Source organism: Cynocephalus volans, chromosome 7 (genome assembly GCF_027409185.1).
Source record: "Cynocephalus volans isolate mCynVol1 chromosome 7, mCynVol1.pri, whole genome shotgun sequence".
In the NCBI taxonomy this organism is placed as follows: Eukaryota; Metazoa; Chordata; class Mammalia; order Dermoptera; family Cynocephalidae; genus Cynocephalus; species Cynocephalus volans.
In genome coordinates, this window is record NC_084466.1 from 126,017,803 (window position 1) to 126,045,001 (window position 27,199).

Below are 27,199 nucleotides of genomic sequence, written 5' to 3' on the forward strand. Positions count from 1 at the left end.
CAGAAATTTTACCAAACCTTCTTTCCCAGCCCACACCTCACTTTTCTCTGTTGCTGCTCAGTGTCCCTGAGTATAGGGATTCATAGACATAGTTTTTTTAGAGACTGAGCCTCCTTTTCCTTGGGGGATAATCCATTACCTGATAAAAGAGTTGTAGATGGAACTGGGACAGGAAAAGTCTCCTTTTTCCGCATCATTTTTGACCTTCTCTGACACTTGCTATTTCAAAATATGGAATCTTGTGGGACAGTAGGGACACAGACTGGTTTTTCTTCTTTCATATGTCTTCCTTCTCTGACACTAACGTTACAACTTCATCTCCTCTGCTGAGTTATTTTTACAATTCAGTCTGATTTCTGTATTTTAGAAATTTGCTGAAGAGTTGTTGGATGTTTCCAGCACTCCTCTCCTCCTACTTTAATAAGAATAAACTTCATATGTAATTAGGTTAATATTATTTTGGTGGAATCCTATCAAGAGAAAAAATGTATGTTTCTTATCTGCTGCATAACTAGAACTATTTAAAGGTAAATTTCTAAAGTAAAGCTATTCAGAAATGTTAAAATTATTGATCCTCTCCCCCCCAAAAAAAAATCTCATTTTTTCAGATACTAGTTTTATAGATACAAACTTCTAGAATAAAAAAATTCCTTTAGATATATCTTCTGCCTAAATGTAAACATCTTTCTCATGAATCGAACTTTTTAGAATACTTCCCAGGCTAGAAATGATCTCAGACAGCATCACTAAATTTCTAGGACTTTCACTTGTACCTCCATGAGAAGAGTTTACATTTTCCCAGGATTAGAGCCCTGAATTTTCAGAAGGAGGACTGGAATTCACAAGAACATACTACTGTTCAAAGTAGTCTTTTCATAATAAAAACAATATGCAATCCCAGGCCAATTGATGCTGGCTCTGCCTGCCACAATCGACCTCAAATGGGATCCAGACATGACACCAGAGCTTTATTCCTTCTCCTACTGCCATGCTGTCTTTACTTTTCTTAGTCACCCTCCCATGTTCTGCAAAGATGCCCCATCTTAATCACAGCCTTAAGTTTGGACAGATTGCAGCTGGTAGCACAGAAGTTTAATAATGAAGCTTCTCTAAGAGAAAGAATATGGAGGACACTAGCAAGATCTTCCCAACATCTTTGCTGAAATTCACTCTGCTCATCAGTGTGTTCATACCTGTGACCTCTGGGTGCTTTAGCAGGAGCAGGAGTCCATATCTCAGGGTGGTGCTTGTGGTCTCTGTGCCAGCCCCAAACAAATCAAGTGCAGTAATTACCACATTTTCAAAGGTAAACTCCAAATGCTGTTTGTGCTTTTCCTAGGAACATTTTAATGCAATTATCTGACAAATTATATGTCAGTATATTTAACTGCAGTATATTCAGAATAACTCACATCATTATAAAATTAGCCAAACACAGAATCTAGACAATACAGTATTGGAACAAAATACTGTATTATGTGGCAGAGACTGTAGATCAGTTCATTCAAACTTATTCACTATCCCCTTATTCCTTGCTTGCCTAAAATTTCCATTCATGAGAATCTTTACAGCTAGATGAGCCAGGCAGCATATTTCTTTCCCAAAAAGGATGTAAGCAGTAGCCTACTGGTAACACTTTTTCTATTTCCTCCATCTCACTTAAAACACAGATGTAAAGGAGTAGGTAGGTAGACAACACCTTGGGACATGAAGATTTAACCATGAAAATGAAGGCCTATATACCAAATATGGTGAAGAAAAATTGGAGGCACTTGACTCTTTGATGCTTCAAAGCTACTGTATTATCTCTGGATTAGCCCACCATGGGATTCTTTTTATCTCTGTTAAATAAACCCACTGTTTGTTCAAGTCATTATTAAGTAGAATTTATCCTGTTTGTAAACAAACACAATATTAATTGATATAAGTAAGTAAATTAGGACCACATCATGAAAGATGTTACAAGCCTGAATGAAAAGTTTGCCTTTCTTGACCTGGCATCCAGCCAGAAGCCACCACCTGTCCTATCCCACCACCTGGAGCAGGAGCCAGCTGAGGGAGGAACACACACAACCCAGCAACCAGCTGGAAGAATGCACCAGCCCCTTCCAACTGCCCCAAGCAGGAGCCAGCAAAAGGAGCAACTTGCATGACCCAGCACCCAGCCATAAGCCACTGCACACTCCCTCCAGCCACGCAGAACAGGAGCCAGAAGAGGTGGTTTACCACTAGCACTGCCATAGCTTCTGTCCTCACAAGGAGGGCCCACTGCCACAGTAACAGCCTGGACCACCCTGCAGGCAGCCAGCCACACACATTTTTCAAAGGAAGACATGCAAATGGCCAACAGGTGGTTGATAAAATGCTCAACATCACTAATCCTCAGGAAAATACAAATCAAAACCACACTGAGATCATCTCACCTCTGTTGTACTGGGCATTATTAATAAAACCATGAAGAAGAAATGTTGGAGAGGATATTGAGAAAAGGGGACTCTTCTACTCTGCTGATGGGATTGTAAAATAGTAAAGTCATTATGCAAAGCAGTATGGAGGTTCCTCAAAAACTGCAGATAGAACTGCAATAAGATCCGGCAATCCCACTTCTAGGTATATACCCAAAGGTATGGAAATCATTATGTTGAAGGGATACCTGCACTCCCATGTTCACTACAACTCTGTTTACAATAGTCAAAATATAGAACCAACATAAATGTCCATTGACAGATGACTAGATAAGGGCATTGTAGTATATATCAACAATGAAATACTACTCAGCCATAGAAAAAGTATGAAATTCTATATCTGTAGCAACATGTATGAGTTTGGAGAAAATTATGTTAAGTGAAATAAGCCAGATGCAGAAGAGGAATACCATATGTCCTAACTCATAAGTGGGTGTTAAGAAAGAAGGAAAGAAGAAAGAAACAAACAAAAAAAGAAAGAAAGAAAGAGAAACAAACAAATAAACAAGCGAAAAAAGGAAGGAAGGAAGGAAAGAAGAAAGTAGGAAAAGACCACAATAATATGTTAACCTTTCAGAAGGAGAGAAAATTCAATGGTTATTAGTGGATGGGGGAGGGGAAGGGAGAAGGGGGTGGAGAGAGATTGGATAAGGGGTATAAAGAATAAAGAATATGATTTGTAATAATGAATATGCTAATAATATTGATTTGGTTTAAATATGTTGTACACTAGTGATGGTAGTCAATGTTGTACCCTGAAAATACATATAATGAATTATGCTCCAATTAAAAGAAATAAAAATAAATTAGAATTTTAGGTTTCTAGAAATCACCTAAAAATTATACAGCATTTAATGATCCTCAGTCTTGTACCCACAATTCTATCAGATATTATGAATATGAAAGGTGATCCTGAGCTCCAAAGACAAAACCATTTATGGCAGACTCAAAGTTTACATTGACATAAATCTAATAATCTTTGTACAATAGCCAGTGAAGCCATATTTGTTGATATTATTAGATTAGACTGCACAAAAAAATTGAATCAATGCAACTAGTTGGTTATTTCAGGTCAAAATATATTTTGCATAGGTTAATCCAGACTTATTTCTCTATTCTTTTTTTAAGAAAATTCATTTATTTATTAATATATATTTTTTTTTACATTATAAGATGTTGCAGAGCAGTTGGGGGAGGGGGAGAGAGGAAGGGAAAGGGAAATAGGGTGGGAGAAGGAGGAGAGAGGGGAGTGGTTGAGGCCCATGGAACCCCCTTCATTCCAGCAGGGGAGACAAAGGGGCTTCCAGTTGCATCTTGGTCATTGCTGGGTAGGGTGCAGTTTTTCGGGGGACATGGCTGAAGTCCTTGGCCCCCCACCACCACAGCTTGGGAGCCTAGGGTGCTTCCTGAAGTGGCTCAGTGGTCATCCCTGGGCTAGGTGCAGTTGTCTGAGTGGGGGTGGCTAAGGACCACGTCCTTCTCCCCTCCCCAGCTTGGGAGTCCAGGGGGCTCCCAGTCCTTCTAGGTTGCATAGGTGTTCTTCGGTGGTGTTAGACTTATGAAATATCAAACTTTGTCTTTGATCTGTGGGTATTTTTTTTTCTTTCAGTTCTGTTGTGGATTATTCGCTGTTCCTATCACTTAAACTCTGTACTAGAGCTAAGTTGTCCTTTGGTTACTACCAAAGTGGGGGAAATTCCTAAGAGAACCAGGACTTGAACCCTGTGGTTGAGCTAAATTGCTGCGTTACTGCTGATTCTCTGGGGAAGGCTTTTTATGCAGCTCAGGTTACAATTGTTTTCCTTATAAGTACTTCTGGGTCTTGTGAGGACCAGTACACATGGATTGTGTGGAAATTCTGGTCTGGGCCTGAGTCTTTTCAGCAAACTGCACCCCCTGAAGTTCTATGTTCCTGACCATTCTACACTGAGTGGGCCTGTGCTGATAACAGGGCATATCAGCCATACATTCTGTGCCTCTATGTTAGCCCAGTGGGGCCCATCTCCCCCACTGCCTACAGCAAACGCTTCCCATGGGATGGGCCATGCACCTGTCCCTTTCAATGACTCACCAGCCTCTGAGTGGCTCCTTTTTCAGTTGTCTGTGGACCCTCACTTCGATGTGGTTCCATGGGAACCCTGTTAGTGGTCTTGCTGGCCTGTGGCCAAACAAGACCCTCTTCTCCCCTGAAGCCTCCAAGCAACTTCATATGAAGGGCACAGCTGTGGCTTTTGCTAGCTTTTGCTCCATGTGCTCACCAGGGCCAGTCTTGAAGTGACCTGGGCTTGAAATGCTGGGAGTGGTCCTTTTTTTCTCTCTTCATGCCTTCTTCCTTTATATTCTCCATAGGTCTCTCCTCCTCTTTCCCTGAGCTCTAGCAGCCCCAGCTTGACTGTTGTTGCATTTTAATAGTTATCATTTGGTTGATTTGTGGGAAAGAGTGATGCTGAGGACCATCTATTCCGCCATGTTGACTGCAAGTCATATCTCTATTCTTAACCATCATTTTAACAGTTCATTTCATATAAACAAACAAAAAAGAATGCAATACTTTGCAACTCTCTTCCTCTGTCAAAAATTTACATAAGTTCAATATTGCCTGCAGACTCATTATGAAATTATGCCAAAGCTAATATGGCAGCAAAACATAGGATGGATTATATGGAAAGAAATGGAATCACAAAGACACAATAGGACCAGCTCTGTTGCATTCCAGAGGCAACAGGCAGCTAGATCTAGGGAGCAGGGCAAGAATAAATAGGAATATACAGATTGAAGAGGGATTACAATCAAGAAGACAGAGAGCTGAGATATTAATAGCTCATATGGAATAAAGGAGAGAATGGGGTAATGCAGGTGCCAAGGCTAAGGAAATAATTGGATGGAGCTCTCAGAAATTGGAAGTTGGGAGAGGCTAGTTGACATGGACAATGAAGTAGAGCTTAGGACTGAGAAGGAGATGTAACAGAGAATTGACAACATGAGGGAAGTTTTAAATATTGAGTACAGGGGATTAGTAAAATACAAATATGTATTTTCTAATTAGGTCCTAGGCCAGCGTTAAATTAATGATGCTTTTATAATCTCCAGGTGACCTGTGACATATCTAATATTATGTAATCAACACCATTAAAATAAACTAAACACTCTCAACACCTGTACTTGCTAGACAAAGATATTAATCTCCCTTCATAATATCAGCTTCACACTGTTTTCTGAGCTTAAGTTAAAATTAGACTTGTCAGTAAGAAAATCAATGCATTCATAAACCGATATTAATATTCACATCTATTGAAATTAATTTGGAGATTTAATGGTGACACAAACATAGCTTATCATGATTAAGCTAGTCTATGTAAATAATTGTTGCAGGACATTAAAGAAAGCCTAAACAAATGGAAAGATATTCCCTGTCATAGAAAGAAACACTAATATTATTATGATGGCATTACTGAAGTAATGTGACCAAGATGATAGATCAGGAAGTTCAAGAATGGAGTCAAGTTCTCCACCAAAACAGCCATTAGCCTAGCATAATCTGTCTAAAAAAAAACTATTTTGGGCGCTTGGAACCTAGTCAAACACTTGCAGCATCCAGGGGAATGATAAAGCTTGATAAAGAATGTATCTGGTAAATTTTAGAAAATTTGGCATCTCACATGCGAGGGAGCTTCAAAAGTTTGTGAAAAAAATAGAACTAAAAGATAATAGAATCATCGCAAAAACTTTTGAAGACCCCTCATAGAGGCTAGCATTCTTCATACTCCAGTTCAATGGCAGGTAGTTTTGTAGACAGTGCATTATGTTGCAGTGCAAATTCCTGGTCCCAGGCTGAGCAGTAGGGACATTTTCCTTCAAAAACAAGGGTTTTGAATCTGATGGCTGGTGGGATGGCACAAAGACTGGCCATTCTTTCAATCCCCATAGGCTTGAACAACTTATTCAGTGGCATTGGATGAGATGATTTCAAAACACAGAATGGTGTTTTCCTTTTTGAAAAACAGTTGGATATAGGGACTTAAGAAAATCTCTGTAAAGGCACCGACTGACTGCGCAGACAACAGAACAGAGATTCAAGTAATCAAAGATGACAATAAATATAGACTTGGTAAAATTAATTTGTAAAAGTAACTAATAAATGGATGACTTCAGCCTTCATCAAGTAATAAAACAATTGCAGGAATAGGGGAAAATCTTATTTCCAGAGTTAACACATTACTAAGTATTTGATGTTCGGTTCTCAAGGAAACATTACACAGCATACAAAGAAACAAGTAATAGTACATATTAACAGCTCAAAACTGAATTTGAAAGAAATCATCAAGGACGAAGCCCAAATATTGGAATTATTAGATAAAATCTTCACATTAAATGTCTTAAATATCTTCAAAGAGCTGAAGAAAACCATGCACAAAGAAAATTAGGAGAGCAAAAATGTCAGGAATATCAATAATAAGAAAAAGATTCTTAAAAACAAAAAAATAAAAATTCTGGAGTTAAAAATACAATAGAAGATAGAAAAAAAAAATCACCAGAGTTCAGCAGCAAACTTCTAAAAGGAGAAAAACTAAACCAGCAAGCATAAAGACATGACAACAGAAATGATCCAGTCTGAGTAGCAGAAAAGAAAATGGCTTTAGGAAAAAGGAACTGTGCGAAAGGGACCTATGGAATTTCATTATGTAATAGTAAGAGTAGGGGAAAATCGGGGTGGGAGGTAGAAAAATATTTGGAGAGATAACAGCTGAAAACTTTCCAAATCTGATTTTAAATCAGAAAAACATAAATATACACTTCTAGGAAGCTTAATAACCTCCCCAAATGATAAAACCATAAAGACCCTTACCAAGGCATATTTTCAACAAACTGTCAGAAATCTAAAACAAAGAGCATGTTAAAAATTATCAAGAGAGGAATGACTCATCACATACAAGGGATCCTCAATATGAATAAAAGTCAATTTTTCTTCAGAAGCTATGGAGACCAGAAATCAGTGGAATGCTATATTTAAAGTGCTCACAGACTGTCCAACCCATGTAGGAAACTGTTGTGAAGCTCACACATCTGGGCTACTAAATGGGATCACCAGCTTCATCCTACAGAGAATTCTGAAGGGGCCCAGTCCTAGCTCCAGCCACTCTTGCTACAGGCAAGAAACTGTCCCACATATGCAAAAAAAAAAAAAAATGCTGGGAAACATGCACATCTAGGCCACTGTGTCAGGCTCACCAACTTTATATTCGAGTGCACTCAGAGGGAACCCAGTCTCAGGTCCAGCCCCTCTTGCTGCAGTCAGGAAATTATTCTACCAATGCAGGATATTGCTGGGAAATGCTCTCCCACATGGGCCAAAGGGACAGGCTTCTGAACTCGAGTTCATGGCCAGGTTTCCACACAGCTCATGTAACTTCCTTGAAAATACCCCAGGTGCATCTGGGACAGGATGCCACACCAAATTCAGAGCCTTTGAAAGTCTCATGGCAAACCTGGGCTTAGAGCACCCTGCAGAACTGAAACAGATGCTGTAGTAAAATGCTCTAAAAACAGCCAGTTTGCTTAGATTTCTGTATGGGCCCAATGAAGAAAGAATGAGTGCAAAGTCAGTCAGAAAAGGCAGAAATAAATACCTATCTCTTCAATGCACAGACACAAACATCTATACACAAGCATCAACAACAATCAGACGATTATGACTTCACCAAATGGACAATACAAGTTGATAGTGACAGACCTGAAAGAGATGAAGTGGTGAGATTTGTCAAACAAGGGATTCAAAATAGATGTGTTAAGAAATATTAGTGAATTTGAAAAAACACACTGAAACAATTCAGAAATTTATCAGACAAATGTAAAAGAGAGATTGAAATAAGAACAACAAAAACATCAAACAAATTCTGGAGCTAAAAATTACATATAATGAAACAAAAATGCAATAGAGAATATAAACAGCAGTATTGGTCAAGCAGAAGAAGGAATCAGTGAATTCAAAGACAGGCTATTTGAGAGTGCGTAATCAGAGGAGAAAAAAAGAATTTAAAAAAAGAAGAAAGCATAAGAGACTTGGGGTTCAGGAGGGAGTAGAGAAAGACAGAAGGGTAGAAGTCTGTTCAAAGAAATAATAAGAGAAAACTTGAAAAACTTGGAGAAAGATATAAATATTCAGGTACAGGAATGTCAACATTCACCAAAGAGATTTAACCCCCAAAAAACTACCCCAAGATGTATTGTAATTAAATTCTTATAGGACAAAAACAAAGAGGCTCTGAAAGCAGAGCAGCATGGGAAAAGAAGCAAATAACACATAAGGCAATTCCAACACGCCTGGCAGCAGTCTTCTCAGCAGAAATGTCGCAGGTCAGGATGGAGTTGGATGAAAAATTCAGACTGCCACAAGGAAAAAACCCACCATTCAAGAATGCTGTACTCAACAAAGCTAACTTTTGGAATTAAAGAAGATATAAAGACTTTACCAGACAAACAGAAGCTAAGGAAATTTATCACCACCAGAATTTTCCTACAACAAGAGCTAAGGGAGCTCTTCAAACTGAAAGAAAAGAATGTTAATGTGTAAAAAAGAGAACCTACACTGGTAAAAGTAAGTATACAGACAAATTCGGAATAGTCTAGTACTAAAATTAAGGTGTTTAAACCGCTTATATTTTAGTGTGAAGATGAAAATAGATTAAACTATAAATAATAATAATAACTAAAATAATTTTTAAGAGATAGACAATACAAAAATGTGTAAATTGTGACATCAAAAATTCAAAATGTGGAGGAAAGTGGAGTTAAAGTGTACAGATATTTTTGTTTCTTTTTTATTGCTATCAAAATTAAGTTGTTAACAGTTTAAATAATTTGTTATAACTATAGAATGTTTTTGTATCATGGTAACCACAAAACAGAAACCTATAATGCATACACTAAAAATAAAAACACAAAAAGATTCAAATATACTACTAGAGAATATCGCCTATATAGTAAGTGTAAGAATACGGTAAGAGGAAGGAAGGAAATAGTATTTGCAATACAAATAAAACACAAGTAACAAAATGTCAGTAGTAAGTACACAGTTTTCAAAAATTGTCTTGAAAGTAAATGGATTAAATTCTCCAATTAAAAGACATAGAGTGTCTAAATGGATAAAAGAAAAAACAACCAACTTATATGCTGCCTACAATGGACTCATTCAACTGCTGAGAAAACCCATAGGCTGAAAGTCAAGGGATGGAAAAAAGATATTCCTTTTAAATAGAAACCAAAAGAGCAGGACTACCTAAAATTATGTGAGATAAAATAGACAGTCAAAAATGTAAAAAAAGAAAAGACAACAAACGTTATACTATAATGATAAAAAGGTCAATACAGAAGGAGGATATAACAAATAGAAATATGTATGCACCCTGAGGAAACTCCAAACTGTTTTCCATGATGGCTGCACCAATTCCCACCAAAACAATGTAAGAGAGTTCCTATTTCTCCACAGCCTCAACATCATTTGTTAATTTTTGTCTTGTTGATAACAGTCATTGTAACTGGACTGAGATGTTATCTCATGGTGTTTTTAATTTGCATTTCTCTGATGATTAGTGATGCTGAGCATTTTTCATGTGCTTATTGGCCATTTATATGTCTACTTTTGAGAAATGTCTGTTCAGGTGCTTTGCCCATTTTTTAATTGGGTTGTTTGCTCTTTGTTTTCTTTTTGCTGTTGTTGTTTGAGCTCCTTATATGTTCTGGATATTATCCCCTTATCTGATGTGTGGTTTGCAAATGCTTTTGCTCATTCTGTGGGTTGACTCTTCCCTTTGTTGATAGTATCCCATGCTTTGCAGCAGCTTTTTAATTTGATGTAGTCCCATTTGTTTATTTTTCCTTTTGTTTCATGTGCCTCTGTAGTCTTGCACAAAAAAAGCAGTGCCCACTCCCATTTTGAATAGTGTCTGCCCTATGTTTTCTTCTAGTAGGTTCATAGTTTCAGATATTAAATTTATATATTTGATCCATTTTGAGGGGTTTTTATGTGCATATGGTGAGATAATGAGTCCAGTTTTAATTTTCTACATGTGAATGTCCAGTTTTACAGCACCATTTATTGAAGAGGCTATTCTTTACGGGGTGTATATTTTAGGTATTGCTTTCTAAAACCAGATGGCTGCAAATGTTTTGGTTTATTTCTGGGCTCTCTAAGCTGTTCCATTGGTCGATGTCTCTGCTTGGTGCCAGTATCATGCTTTTTGAGTTCCTATATATTTATAGTATATTTTTAAAGTCAGGAAGTATGATACCTCCAACTTTGTTCTTTTTGTTCAAGATTTGGTTATCTCTAAGGGGTCTCTTGTGGTTCCATACAAATTTTTAGATCATTTTTTCTATTTCTGTGAAAATCATCATTGGTATTTTGATAGGGATTGTATTGACGATGTTAATTCTTCCAACCCATGAACATGATATATCTTTCCATTTTTTTCTGTCCTTTTCAGTTTATTTTTCCAGTATTTTATAGTTTTTCTTGTAGAGGTCTTTCACTCCTTGGTTACATTTACTCACTACTGGGTATATAGCCAAATGAAATGAAATCAATATACCAAAAAGAAACCTACACTCCTGTGTTCATCACAACACTATTCACAATAGCCAGGAGATAGAATCAACCTAAACATTCATCAAGAGATGACTTAGTTAAAAAAAAAAACTGTGGTATATACACACAATGGAATACTATTTGGCTATAAAAACATGAAATCCAATCATTGCAGCAACATTAATGGAACTGGAAACATCAAGTTAAGTAAAATAAATAAAGCACAGAAAGACAAATACAATATGATATCACTCAAAAAGTGATTCTCATTGAACTAGACAGTGGAATAATGGTTACTAGAGGGGGGCAGAGGGAGAAGAAGCAGTGGACTAATAGGTACAAAACTAGGCTAAATACCCTATGTGAATCATTGTGCAGTATATTCTTGTATTGAAACAACACAATACCCCACATATGTACGAGTAAATGTTAAAATAAAGAGAAGGATTATATATACACCCAACATTAAAGCAGCTAAATATATATAGCAAATATTAATAAAACTAAAAAGATAGAGAGACTGCAATACAATAATAGTAGGTGACTTCAACACCCCATTTTCAACAATGGACAGATTACGCAGACAACAAATCATCTAGGAAAAGCAAGTTAAACTATATTCTAGATCTAATGGACCTAGCAGAAATTTATAGACCATCCATGCTATAGCTTCAGAATACACATTTTTCTGAACAGCATTTGTATCATTCTTCAGGATATATCATGTGCTAGAAAAGAAGAAATCAAACTGTCCCTGTCAGCAGAGGAAATGATCTTGTATATAGTAAACCTAAGGCTTCACCAAAAACTATTAGAACTAATAAATGAATTTAGAATGATGGCAAAATATTTTTTGCTTAAGTGTTTTGAATGTTTTTTTTTAATTGAAAGATAATTTATTATATATATTCATGAGGTGAAAAGTTGACTATAAGTATTTGTGATCAATATGTGGTGATCAAATCAGGATAATTAGCAAATTTTTCTTTGTGAAACATAGTCATTCTTTGTATCCATTAACCAAACTATATACCAACAGCAAACTACCGGAGAAGCAAATCAAGAAAACAATCCTAAATTAACAACAGCTCCACAAATAAATAAATAAAATACCTAATATTAGGTGAAATATCTCTACAAGGAAAATGATAAAACACTAATGAGAAACGAAGAGGACACATAAAAATGGAGACACATTCTATGTTCATTGATTAGAAGAACTAATATTGTTAAAATGACCATACTACCCACAAAGATCTAAAGATTCACTGCAATTCCGATCAAAATGCCAATGACACCTTTCACAGAAATAGAAAAAAAATCTAAATTTCAAATGATACCACAAAAGATCCTGAATATCCAAGGCAATGCTGAACAAAAAGAAGAAAGCTGAAGGCATCATACTACCTAACTTCAAAATAGAAAGATCTTCTAAAAGTTCATGGAAAGAAATGTATTGTCTTTTAATTCTATTTTTCCACACACTTTTTGAAGGATCTTCATATACTACAAAGCTATAGCAATCAGAAAAGCTAGGACCTGGCATGAAAAGACACAAGACCAATGGAATAAAATAGAAAACCCCAAAATAAATCAATTTATTTATATCCAACTGGTTTATGACAAAAATAACAAAAACACACAAGGGAAAATGACAGTGTCTTCAACAAATTGTGCAGGAAAAATTAGATACCTTCATGCAGAAGAATGAAATGAGACCCCTATCTCTCTGTGTATACAAAAATCAACTCAAAATATATTAAACACTTAAATGGAAGAACTGAAACTATGAAACTACTAGAAGAAAACAAGTGAAAAGCTTTATGCTATTTGTCTGGGTAAGGAGTTTTTTTGGATAAGACTTCAAAAGCACAGCCAAAAAAACCCCAAAAGTAGACAAATTAGGTTATATCAAACTAAAAATATCAGCACCAGAAAAAAAAAATCAGCAAAGCAAAGAAACAACATACAGATTTGGTGGAAATATTTGTAAGCTATGCATCTGACAAGGAGTTAATATCCAGAATATATGAGAAACTCAATAGCGAAAAAGAAATTCGAATTGAAAATGGGCAAAAGACCTGAATAGATATTTCTCAAAAGAAGATATGCAAATGGACAACAGGTATATGAAAGTTCAATATCACTAACCATGATGGAAATGCCCCTACCCTACTCAGTGTTTACTGGAAAATTCTATGGTCTCCAATATTCTCCCCCCTTGAAATAGATATTCTCTTCCTAAATCAGGATATTTCTGCCAAGTAATATGACAAAGAGGTCACTAAATGTTCATTGTAGCACAAGTTTGTGAGTAATGGAGGCCTCCAAAAAGGGACTGGATGTCCATTGAATGACATGGGCTTTCTTGGAAAGTTAACCAAGTACTCTATAGAAACAGCCTTGGTGTTTAGTAGAAAAACCACACTTGTCTGAGCGCTAACAGGCATGAAAGCCAGCCCCATATTTGGGCATACTTTTCCTGTGTGTAAAATAAAGGACTGAGCCATTTTTGCCAGGTAGGTATTCCATGATGCTCTGGGCAAGACTGTGGTATCCATAGCAAGGGTTTCACAGTGGTTTTCATGTGTATGTAGAATTTTGGACTCATCAGGAAAAAGAGCATAAGTGCCAAAAGAAAGTATCTTGATCTTACCTGCATCCGTGGAGAGCTCGGATACCCATGATTTTCACTGATTTTTTCCATCAAGTTTAGAAAATTCTGATCTTTATAATCCAAATGATTCTGGAACACAATGGAGCAGATCACATTGCAAGTAGCACAGCCCAGAAAAAAACGTGGGATCACAGGGTGAGGCTAAAAATTGGAAACAATTTTAAAATATCATTAAAATACACATGTAAAATACTTTATTTTTGTTAGCAGGTGCTATGGGTTAAAATTGTCCCCCAAAGATCAATGCATTGGAAATTTCATCTGTATTGTAACAGTGTTAAGATGGTGGGAAATTCTATTTTGGTAATTTAGAGGTGGGGCCTTTAAGAGGTGATGAGATTGTTAGGGCTATAATCTCAAGTATGAATTAATCCATTGATGGTTTAATGGGTGGTCAGGGTGTGGTTATGATGGCTTTATAAGGAGAGCAAGTGAGTAGGTCAGCTCTCTCTTGGTTCAGGGTATTCACCAGGTGTGTTCCCTGGACTTCCCAACATCTGCAAATGTAAGAAATAAATTTTATTTCTTTATAAATTATCCAGTTTCAAGTATTCTGTCATAAGCAACAGAAATGTATTAATACAACAGGTAAAGGTAATTTAGAAATTTTAAGACCTGTCTTACTTACAAATTACCTTAACAGAAAAAAAAAAATTCAGTACATGTAAAATCAACACACTACTCTTACCTTAAACATGAGTTGGCCATTACAACCTAGCTAGTTAAATCATGATATTTTATTTTATTTTTATTTTTTTTTAATTTTATTTTGTCGATATACATTGTGGCTGATTATTGCTCCCCATCACCAAAACCTCCCTCCCTTCTCCCTCCCCCCTCCCCTCCAACAATGTCCTTTCTGTTTGCTTGTCGTATCAACTTCAAATAATTGTGGTTGTTATATCTTCTCCCCCCCCCCGGTTTGTGTGTGTGTGTGTGTGTGTGTGTGTGTGTGTGTGTGTGTGTGTGTGTGCGCGCGCGCGCGTGTGTGTGAATTTATATATTAATTTTTAGCTCCCACCAATAAGTGAGAACATGTGGTATTTCTCTTTCTGTGCCTGACTTGTTATTAAGTAAATCATGATATTTTAAATAATCAATTCAGATCCACTTCCTTTTTTTACACTTGTGCAACACAGGGTGTCTCTCACTTTGGAAAGAATAGAAGACATCTTTTAAAAACCTAATAATTCAAATTTTTTTAGCAGAATCACATCTGTCTGCAAAGCCTGTAGACTGTAAAGCACTGAAAGAGAAAGAGACAATAGAAGGGTACCTGGAAGCTTTGTATATACAATGAATGTGAAAGAATTGTGTGTTAAACCAGTAGAGATGAACTAAAGAGAGAAAGACTATAGTTGAATTCATATATTTGAAGGTACAAATGTGAAACGCAGAATGCATAAATGTTATTTGAGAAGAAAACTGATATAAATGAGCAATAAGTATAATATGGATTTGTTTGTCTAAAAAGTTAAAATGACAAATTTTTCTTTCAAATATGAATCCCAGATAAGGCAAACAAAAAAAGTAAAATAGAGCCCTTTTATTTTTCATTTCAATGTTTTTTGTTTGTTTGTTTGTTTTAAATAAACTGCCTTCTTTATTTATTTTTTATTTATTTTTTATTTATTTTTATTTTTTAGCTTACAAACAGAAATTTATTTCTCACAATTTGGGAGGCTGGGAAGTCCAAGACCAAGGCACTAGTAGATTTAGTGCCTCGCGAAGGCCCATTTCCTGGTGCATAGGTAGGATCTTCTCTCTGTGTCCTCACGTACTGGAGGGCGCAAGGCAGCTCTCTGGGGTGTCTATTTTTTTTTTTTTTTTTTTAGCAAATTAAAATTGTTTCTATTACCCTAACTAATTTTTTTTTAAATTTTATTTTGTCGATATACAATGTGGTTGATTATTGTGGCCCATTACCAAAGCCTCCCTCCCGCCTCCCTCTCCTCCCTCCCGCCCAACAATGTCCTTTCTTAAACTGCCTTCTTTAGTAGGTAAACAACCATCACCTCCAATCATTCTCCAAATTTAGTTTATTAAGAAAAAGCCTCCTTTTTGAATTCTGGGATATTGTTCTGTACAGCCATCAACAGAATAGAATAGTATGTATTAATAAATTATAAAATTTGACTATCAGGCCAAATCCGTCCTGTGACAGGTAAAGAAATTAAATTACAGAAAAAGTTTTCTTTTTTTGGTGAGAGATTTACAAACTAAAATTGCTGTAATCAATGATCAATAAACTTTATATGTACTGCCCTCCCAAATTTACATCTATGGACCCTAAATAAGGGTGACTTGTATCCAAAGTGTTCTGAATAAATGGCAAGGCTTTGAACAATAGGAAAACTGTTGAGTTAGCTGCTTTAATGCCAGGCTTATTTAAACACTACAGGGCTCTAAGCTCTAAGCTTTGAGAAAAAGTTTACTTCAGCTTGGGGGGTGGAGAGTAATTTGGGATGTTTTGGGGACCGTGTGTGCTGTGTAAATGTGTGTGAGTCAGTCACAGGTAAAATCTGATTTTTCAGTCTTTCCTTTAAATTCATTTGGAAGAGAGATTCTAAAAATAAGGGAATTTGAAATCCAAACTGACAATCAGATACATTGTGACAAGCAACTCATAGTTTAGGAGAATCAACAGTGGGAGGAAAAGAATTACCATAAATTATTTATTACCACAAATCTCATAACGCATACCACCTATAGACAGACAAAGATGGGCTCTCTATAGCTAAAAAGACACTCTTTTTACTAAACAGAACCAAAAAGCCATATTAGGATGAGGGGTTAAACACCCATTCCCAAGCTTACAACATATATGTGTGTGTTACTAACTGTCATTAGGCTTCTCTCTCCTGTAATCAAGCAGAAACCAGCTACTGGAAGATATTGTCAAATAAATTGCAGCTAGAAAACTTCTACTCTGGCCTTAAATAGTCCACCTGGTTCCAGTCAATGAACCTCCCCTCATTCATGGGTTCCCCACTACACTTCCATTTGGACAGAGACTTGGCCTTCCCAATATTCCTCTCCTTATAAGAGCTGAAAGTCCAGACTAACTCTGGCCAATCTAAGAGACTGGGCACTAGGTGTCTTCCATACCCTACAGTTACCTCTTTATGTCAGAGATGAATTCTACCTCATTTTAACACTAAATCTCCTCCCCAAAGTAAGCATGGGATATATGTTACGTGTATGTTTACTCACTGTGCAAGTGCATAACTTCCCTCATAAATATTCATAGAATTCCTCCACCCCACTGAATATGTATGTAAAGCTGACCCTGCAAGGCATAAAAAAACAGTTCTTCCCTCCCTTCTTAGAGATCACATTTTCAGTTTTCCCTGGAATGCATCTTCCCCAATCTGCAGATTGTTTCTCTTCTGGAAAGATTGTTTCTCTTCTTTAAAATAAGTCTCCCTTTTTTTTCTTTAGCTGATTACATGGTTCTTCTGTTAACAAATTCAACAATCAAAAGGAAAATGATATGTGAAACAAATACAGAAGAAAATTACACTTAGGGAAGAAAGAGTTAAAGAGGTTATTAATGATAGTTTAATTCTAGTTAAACAAATTATTTTATAAATTGATATTTGTGTATTTTATACAATCATAGCATCATGATATAGCAGAGATGTACTCAAAATATATAAATCAATAAAGGAAGTAGTGGGTAGTGAGAAATAACTATTGCAGACATCTTTTAAATAAGGTGCATTTACAAAATAATAAATGATAAGAATTGTATTGAGATATACCTAAGCAATTAAATTTACACATAGCTTAATTATTGGCTGTAACTATAGGCCTGGAAAAAACATCAGACACATCAGTGAGGTTGGCGGTACAAATACAGTTCAATTAGGTGAAAGCATATGCCACTTGGTTCATGCTCCAAAGGAAAGTCATAATATAATGATAAAAGGATCTATCCAGCAAGAGGCTATAACAATCATAAATATGTATGCACCCAACACCAGAGCACCTAGACATATAAGGCAAACACTCATAGACTGAAACAGATATAAAATAACAGATGTGGGCTGAGCCCGTGGCACACTCAGGAGAGTGTGGCACTGGGAGCACAGTGACGGTCCTGCCGTGGGTTCGGATCCTATACAGAAATGGCCAGTGCACTCACTGGGTGAGTTCCGGTCACGAAAAAGACAAAAAAAATAAAAAATAAAATAACAGACAGGGATGTCAATATCCCTCTCTTAACATTTGGCAGATTATCTAAGCAACAAATCAACAGGGAAACACAGGATTTGAACCACACTTTAGACCAATTGGACATGGCATACATCTATAGAACATTACATGCAAAATTCCAGAATATACATTCTTCTCATCAGCACATAGAACATTCTCCAGGACAGACCACATGTTTGGCCACAAATCAAGCCTCAACATGTTTTTAAAAGTTTAACTCATTTCAAGTGTCCTTTCAGATCAAAACAGATAAAAACCAGAAATCAGTAACAAGCAAAACTTCAGACACTATACAAATATATGGAAAATAAGCAACATGCTCCTGAATGACCGAAGGGTCAAAGAATAAATTAAATGGGAAATCAAAAAAATTCTTGAATCTAATGAAAATAAAGATACATCATACTAAAACCTATGGGATACTGCAAAAGCCATACTAAGAAGGATGATTATTGCAATAAATTCTTACATGAAAAGAATAGAAAGATTCTAAATAAACAACCTTATATGACCTCAAAGAACTAGAAAAATAAGAACAATCTAAATCCAAATTTAGTAGATTGCAAGAAATATTTATGATCAGAGCAGAACTAAATGAAACAGAAATAAAAAAAAAAGAAACAAAAGATAAATTATACAAAAGATCAAGTGGGTTTGTTGAAAGGATAAAAAAATAGACAAAGCATTAGCTCATCTAAGTGAAAAATGAAGAGAGAAAATCAAAGTAATAAAAATCAGAAATGAAAAAGGAGATATTACAACCAATAACAGATATACAAAGAATATTTAGAAACTATTAGGAACAACTTTATGTCAACAAACTTGAAAATCTGGAGGAAATGGAATAAATTTCTGGACACATACAAACTACCAAGACTGAACCAAGAAGACAGAAAATCTCAATAGGCCAATAATGAGCCACAAGATAGAAGCACTAATCAGCAGTCTCCCAACAAAGAAAAGCCCATGACCAGATGGCTTCATTGCTGAATTCTACCACATAATTAAAGAAGAATTAATAACAATCCTTTTAAAACTGTTCCAAATAGTTGAAACAAATCCCATTCTCACAAACTCATTCTATAAAGCCAGCATCACCCTGATACCAAAACCAGATAAACTTATAACAGGAAAAAAGAAAAGAAAAAGAAAAAGAAAACTACAGGCCAATATCCTTGATAAACACTGACACAAAAATTCTCAAAAAAATGTTAGCAAACAGAATAAAGCAGGACATCAAAAAGATTATACATCATGATGTAAGGATGTCTCAACATATGAAAATCAATAAACGTGATACACCACATCAACAAAATTAAGGACAAAAACCATATGATCATCTCAATAGATGCAAAAAATGTATTTGACAAACTTCAACTTCTCCTTTTGACAGGAGATTAGGTATAGGAGAGTATCTCAATACAGTGAAAGCCATAAATGACAAACCCACCAACAGTATCATTCTGAATGGGGAAACACTGGGAGCTTTTCCTTCAAGAACAGGAACAAGGTAAGGATGCCCACTCTCACCACTCCTATTTAACATAGTATTGAAAGTACTAGCCAGAGCATCTAACAAGAGAAAGAAATAAAGGGCATCCAAATTGGAAAAGACAAAGCCAAACTGTCCCTGTTTGCAGATAACATTATCTTTCATACAGAAAAACCAGAAGACTCTACCAGAAAACTCCTAGAGATGATAAACGAATTCAATAAAATTGCAGGGTATAAGACTGATATACAGTATGGAGATTTCTGAAACAGCTACAGATAGAACAACTATAAGGGGCTTCTGGTCAACATGGCAGAATAAACAGTCCCCAGTGTAACTCTCTCCCACAAATCAACCAATTTACAACTATTAAAAAGCAATGATAGCCAAGCTGGGGCTGCTAGAGCTCAGGGAAGAGGAGGAGATACATACCAAGTTCATGAAGGCAAGAGAATCCATGATGAGAGAAAGAAAGGATCACTCCCACCATTTTGAATCCTGGCGTCTTCAAGGCTGGAGCTGGTGGACACATGGAGAAAGAGCTGGAAAAAGCCACTGCTGTGCCCTTTGCATGAATTTGTTTCTAGGCTTCAGGGGAAAGGAGGTCTTTGGTGGCCCCTAGGCCAGCAAGACCAGTAACAGGATTTCCATGGACCCACAAAGGAGTGAGGCACCACTCTGAGGACAGTGAGTCACTGCAAGGGACCAGTGCATGGCCCATCCCACGGGAAGTGTTTGGAGTGTGGGTGGTGGGGTAGATGGACCTACTGTGGGAACATTGGGGTACAACATGGACAGCTGATCTGCCACCCTATCAATGCAGGGCCACTCTGTGGAGACTGGTCAGGAATACAGAACTGAAGGTGTACAATACAAACTGAAGTGCAGTTTACTGAACTGTCTCAGGTCCACACCAGAGTTTTTACACAACCCAGGTGCAGCAGAACTCACAAGACCTTTAAGTACATATAAGGTCAACAATTAAATCCTGAGGTGCACAAACAGCCTTCCCTAGGGGATAAGCAGCAAAGCAGCAATGTAGCTCAACTACAGGGTTCAAGTGCCAGTTCCCCCATATTAGAGGTAAGCAAAGGACAACAAATTAGTTCCAGTGCAGAGTTTAAGTGGTGGGAACAGCAAAAAATCCAACAGAGAACTGAAAGAAAAAAACAAAACACCCACAGACCAGACACAAAGTTTGATATTATCTAGTAAAGGTCTCACATCACCAAAGAACACTAGAAGTACTGAGAGCCCCTTGGAGTCCCAAGCCAGGGAGGGCAGGAGGGCCGGGAGCCTCAGCCACAACCCCCCTACACCCACAACCAGCCGAGCCTCTACAACCAAGCCACAGCCAGAAATGCCCCAGGCTCCCAAGCTGGAGCAGTGGGGCAGGGTGGGGCAGAGAGCCTCAGACACACCCCACTGACATCTTCATCCAGCTCAGCAACAACTGAGCCACTGCTGGAAGCCCCCTGGTATCCCCTGTAGGAATGAGGGGGGTACCATGGGCCTCAACCATGCCCCCCTCCTTCCTCTTTCTCTCACACTATTTCCTTCCTCCTTCCTGTTTACCCCTCTCACCAACTGCTCTGCAACAATATCTTAGAATGTGGAAAATAATAATATAAATATATAAATAACCATATTAAAGAAAAAAAAAGATCTACCGCATGATCCAGCCATCCCACTTCTGGGTATATGCCCAAAGGAATGGAAATCATCATGTCAAAGGGAAACCTGCACTCCCACATTCGTTATAGCTCTATATACTATAACTAAAATATGGAACCAAACTAAATGTCTATCAACAGACAACTGGATAAGGAAAAATTGGTATATATACACAATCAAACACTCAGCCATAAAAAAAAAAATTAAATTCTACCATTTGCAGCAACATGGATGAGCTTGGAAAGAATTATTTTAAGTGAAATTAGCCAGGTGCAGAATGAGAAATTCTGCACGTCCTCACTCATAAGTGTGTACTAGGAAGGAAGGAAGGAAGGAGAAAAAGAGGGAGGGAAGGAAGAAAGAAAGAAAAAAAGAAAGGAAGGAAGGGAGAGTGGGAGGGAGGGAGGGAGGGAGGAAGGAAGGAAGGAAGGAAGGAAGGAAGGAAGGAAGGAAGGAAGGAAGGAAGGAAGGAAGGAAGGAAGGAAGGAAGGAAGAAAGAAAGCAAGGAAGGAAGGAAGGAAAGAAGGAAGGAAGGAAGGAAGAACACAATAGTACATTGATCTTTCAGAATAAAAGAACAAATCTGTGGTTCCTAGCAGTGGGGGTGAGGGTGGTGTTGAAGAGAGATTGGGTATGGAGTGAAAAGATTAATGAATGTATTAACAATATTGATTTGATCGATATATGTTGTACGCATGTGATGGTAGTCAACACTGTAGCCCAAATATATGTATAATTAGTTATGCTTCAATAAAAATATAAATAAAATAAAAAATAAATAAAATCAACATACAAAAATCAGATGTGTTTTTATGTGCCAACAACAAACTAGCAGAAAAAGATATCAAGAAAGCAAGATCATTTACTATTGCTACCAAAAAATAAAATAAAACAAAATGCTTACAAGTAAATTTTTAAAAGGAGGTGAAAGATTTCTACAAGGAGAACAACAAATCACTACTGAAAGAAGTTATAGAGGACACAAAAAGATAGAAGGACAATGAACTGGAAGAATTAATGCTATGAAAATGTCCATACTACCCAAAATGACCTACAGATTGAATTCAATCCTCATCAAAAATACCAATGACTTTCTTCACAGAAATAGAAAAGACAGTCCTAACATTCATATCATACAAAAAAAGACCCTGAATAGGCAAAGCAACCCTGAGCAAAAGAAATAAAGCTGGAGGCATTACACCACCTGAGTTCAAATTATACTACAAAGGGATTGTAACCAAAACAGCACTGTACTGGCATTAAAACAGACAAGTAGACCAATGGAACAGAATAGAGAATCTGGAAATTATTCCACATAATTTCAGCCAACCGATCTTTGATAAAGGGACTGAGAACATACATTGGGGAAAGGACAGCCTTTTCAATAAATGGTGCTGGGAAAACTGGATATCCGTATGTAGAATAATGAAATTAGACCCATACCTCATGCCATATACATTAATCAACTCAAAATGAATTAAAAGCATAGATATAAGACCTGAAATTATAAAACTACTAGAAGGAAACTTAGGGAAAACTCATCAGGACATACGACTGGGCAAATACTTTATGAATAAGATTCAAAAGCACAGGCAAAAAAATAAATAAACAAACAAACCATATTATACCTAACTAAAAACCTTCTGCACAGCAAAGGACATAATCAACTGAGTGAAAAGACAACCTACAGAATAGCAGAAAATATTTGCAAACTATGCATGTGACAAGGGGTTTACTACCTAGAATACACAAGGAATTCAAGCAACTTAACAGTAAAAAAAAAAAAAACCAATTTAAAAAATGGGCAAAGGAGCTGAATAAATATTTGTCCAAGGAACACAAACAAATGGCCTATGGGTACATGAAAAATGCTCATCACTAAGCATCAAAAAAATGCAAATCAAAAGCACACTAAAATATCATCTCTCCCCTGTTAGACTGGCTATTATCAAAAAGACAGAGAATGACAATTCTGGTGAGAATCCATAGAAAAGGGGACCTTCTACACTGCTAATGGGACTGTAAGTTAGTACAGACTTTATGGAAAATAGTATGGAGGTTTCTCAAAGAGTTACACACGAAACTACAATACAATCCAACAGTCCCCCTACTGGGTATATGACCAAATGAAAAGAAATCATCAGGTAGAAGGGAAACCTGCACTCCTATGTTTATTGCAGCTCTATTTACAATTGCCAAGGTATGAAACCAACATAAATGTCCATCAATGGATGACTGGATAAGGAAAATGTGGTATACACACACAATGGAATACTACTCTGCCATACAAAGAATGAAATTCTGCCATTTGTAGCAACACAGATGAACTTGGAGAAGATAACATTAAATGAAACAAGCCAGGCACAGACATAGAAATACTGCATGTCCTCTCTCATAGTGGGATCTAAAAAATAAGTAAACTTTAGCTCAGTTGGTTAGACTGTACCCTCATATCACCAAGGTAATGAGTTGAAATCCTTGTACTGGCCAGACACACAAAAATAATAAAGAATATAAAAATAATTTTAAAATAGTAAAGAAAGAAAGAAACAACAAACACACTAATGGAACTTTCAGAATGAGAGATAAGAGGAGGGGAAGAAGTAGGAGGAGAGAGGTTTAGGGAGAAATTGGTTAATGGACATAAAAGAGGAGTACATTTTGTAATGCGAATTTGCCAACTATCCTGAATTCATCATCACATATTGTACACAAATACTGATGGTCAACTTTGTACTCCCAAAATATGTATAAACAATTGTGTTTCATTTAAAGAAAGAAGAAATAAAAAGGAAAAAGAAAAGAAAGAAAGAAAAAACAAGGGTCTGAGGGTCTGATAAAGTCATTCTCACCATGTTTATCTGCCTAGTATTCTCTGATAAAATGTTCTGGAATAGGTAACCTATATTTATGATATGCAGAAAACATCACTCTTTAAGTCTTTCAGAAAATGAACTCAAAACCCATATTCATAATTTCTGATTTGAAAACAAACAAATAAAGTTCAGGAGAATAAAGGATTAAATGGTCTTTCACCCACACTCTATGCACAATCTTACCTGTACACACACAGCACAGATACGCAAAAGCTCTCTTGGCTCTCTGCTTCACACCATCCCTCCTCCATGTGAGGACTGACAGCCACTGCCTGTAATGAAAGATCTAGCTGCTCCTGAGATGTTTCCAAGGATGTCACTGCAGGAGAGAGCAGTCTGTTACAGTCAGCACTACAGAGCAATGAGGCACCCACCGTTGGTTTTTCTCAGCTCCTCCACAAGGCAGCGGGCTTCCTCTTGAACACGGTCCTCAATGGTCCTCTTTCCCATCCCCAAATTCTGCAGGGTCATGAGCGAGAAGCGCTGGGTCTCTTTCCATCTCTTTCCATTGCTGAAAATGATTCCTCACAGACAGGGCGCAGAATCTAGGAAGGAGATCCCAGGCAAGGAGGAGCAAAAGGACACTTGGCAGCCACATGTCTGGGCCAAGGTCTGCCTGGGGATGTCTTTACATCTCTGTTTTCAGCTCTCCCACCCCCATTACCAATGCTGACACAGGCACACGCACACCTACCATGTCCTTTACTAATTCTGTCAATCACTGGATGAGTGCCTCTTCCAGAAAACTCCTCTCCCATATCGATCAGGGCTTCCTTCACTGCTTCATATCCATGCAACACGACCGTGGGCTTCATGCCAAAATAAACAGTGAACACAGGGCCGTGGACTTTTGAGAACTGGGAAAGGAGATGAAAATCATAGCGAACTAAGTGATGATATGGTTCATATATTGTGCCGGATTCAGACATATTATAATTTCATTCTCTATACTTTTATTCTACTACACACAGCTTCATATATTTCTCATTTATGTATAAATAGGGCTGTGATTTTTATAGCTGCCACTTATAGATGACCTATGATGTGTCATATAATGCTCAAGCAATTGGTAAACAGATTACAATTAATCCTTAAACCACCATATTCAGCAGGTATATGTATCCTGTTATAAGGCAAAAAGCTGAAGTTAGAGAATTTTAAATGCATTCTCAGTGCCCCACAGTTAATGCACAGAAGACCAAAATTTGATCCTCTCCTAATTCAATGTCTGATTCTGAGCAATTTATCAGGCCCATGTGCTCACCTTGAGACCATTACTTACCTGATGGCTTCCGGATCCCCTTTTACCATAAGGATCTTCACTCAGTAGCCCTGTGATAAACACTAGCAATCTTCAGTTATAAAGTCACCCCAGGTGATTCTAATAACCATCCCAGTTTGGGACCTGCTGGTATTACCAGCAAAGACACAGTGAGCACCACAAGGGCAGCACCAGGACATCCAGCATCTCCCGGAAGAACAATTTCTAACATCCTCCAGCAATTTTGGACACAGACAGCAGGCTTGTGCAGAAACCAAAAACTTCTGATGCCACCAAGTCATTCACTTATGTTGGTCCTGAGCCTATAGCTATTTCCTCAACATCAGAGAAAATACATTGATTCTTCAGAGAACTAAAATTTCCATGTCTAGTAGGGCTACAAAGTGGAGTGGGGGGAAGAGGTAGGGAGACTGGGGAATAACTGGGTGGGGACAAGGGGTACAAAAGTAATTTCTGGTAATGGGTATGCCCCCAGTATGAATCTGTCCTTCACATCATGGGCAGGAGGGGTGACAATTAGATTTGTATCTCATGAATAATTTTTTTTTTGATAGAAGAGACAAAAAAGAGAAAAAAAGAAAAAAAATTCCATGACTATTCTGAATAAAACACAGGAAATTATAACTGATGACTTTTTAATGAAATCTCTAATCACAAACACATGCTTCCCTTACCATTTACCTTCAGCAGGAAATTACAGAAAATGGCTATAAAACAAAGGGAAGCAGCACTCCCAGTGTTTGCCACTTTATTACTTTAATTCTACCACACAAGAGCCTAAGTGTTTCTCTACTCACAAAATTCATTACTTCCACTATTTCTGAAAAAGAGAGACTGAAATAGGCAACAGAAACATCAATGTTTATAGGGAGCATTTTGCTTTATGAAGATCAATTATGTATTTTTGTTATATACACTACTGAAAAATTATAGTACATATTTACGAGGTATAAAATGTACTATGATTTTTAATACAACGGGGAATGATGTAATGAAGCTAATTAACATAACGATCCCCTCTAATATTTAACTTTTTTGTAATGAGAATATTAGATATTTACTCCCTTATTGATATTTAAATGTACAGTACTAAATTTTTACCTAAATCCAGTATACTATGCAATTGATCTAAAGAAGAATCAGACATTCCTCCCACCTAAGACTTCATACTACAATGATCTATTACCATAGTGTGCTCCCAAAAATATATTTATTTTAAAGTAGGGGTCAATATACTTACTCTTTGCAAATCACTGAAGGAGTATAAAGCATACTTACGTCGTTTAAAGATTTGCTGATGTCCTTAACATCCATCTGTAGGATATTTCCAATAATTAGGAGAGGAGTGGGGCCCGGTGGGAGCTTCCCTCTCCCTGAGCTCTGTCTCCAGACTGAAAGGAGAAGCAAACAGGAGAGAGAGAGCACCAGGACCACCAACAGATCCATTGAAGCCATCTATTCATATAAGACATCTATGATCTTACAATCCAAAGCTTTTATAACACTTCATGCTAATTCAGTATGCTCCTCTATGACATATAAAGCAATCACTAAACTAGATCCACTTATGTGCTGCTGAGTGGACTTTGGCCCAATGAGAGATAAAAATAGAATGTTTTCAAATCTTGTTGTTTCTTTCCAGTGCTTACTCTGGACATTCTTGTTTAATTGCAGTGGGCTGGAGCTCCGGTATTGGTAATAAAAGAAAAAAAAAAAAATGGGTGACTCCAATGTGTAGTTGTAATTGAAAACCCCCAAAGTAAATCATTTGATGCAAGAAAATTACTAAAAATTCTAGATTCTCAGATTAATGACCAGTTGGGAATTTATGACTTTGAGGCTAATAAAGATTATTATTGTATTCTATGCATTGTAAATAAAAAATGTATGTTAAGTATTATGTCAAACACTAGGAGACTTTGTCCTCTATA

The 27,199-nt window shown here is 36.9% G+C and overlaps 1 pseudogene; it reads right to left on the reverse strand.

Annotated features, from left to right (window-relative positions):
* Window positions 1-26,714, reverse strand: part of LOC134381768 (cytochrome P450 2C9-like) — a 28,743-nt pseudogene extending 2,029 nt beyond the window's left edge.
* Window positions 26,715-27,199: the final 485 nt, after the last annotated feature.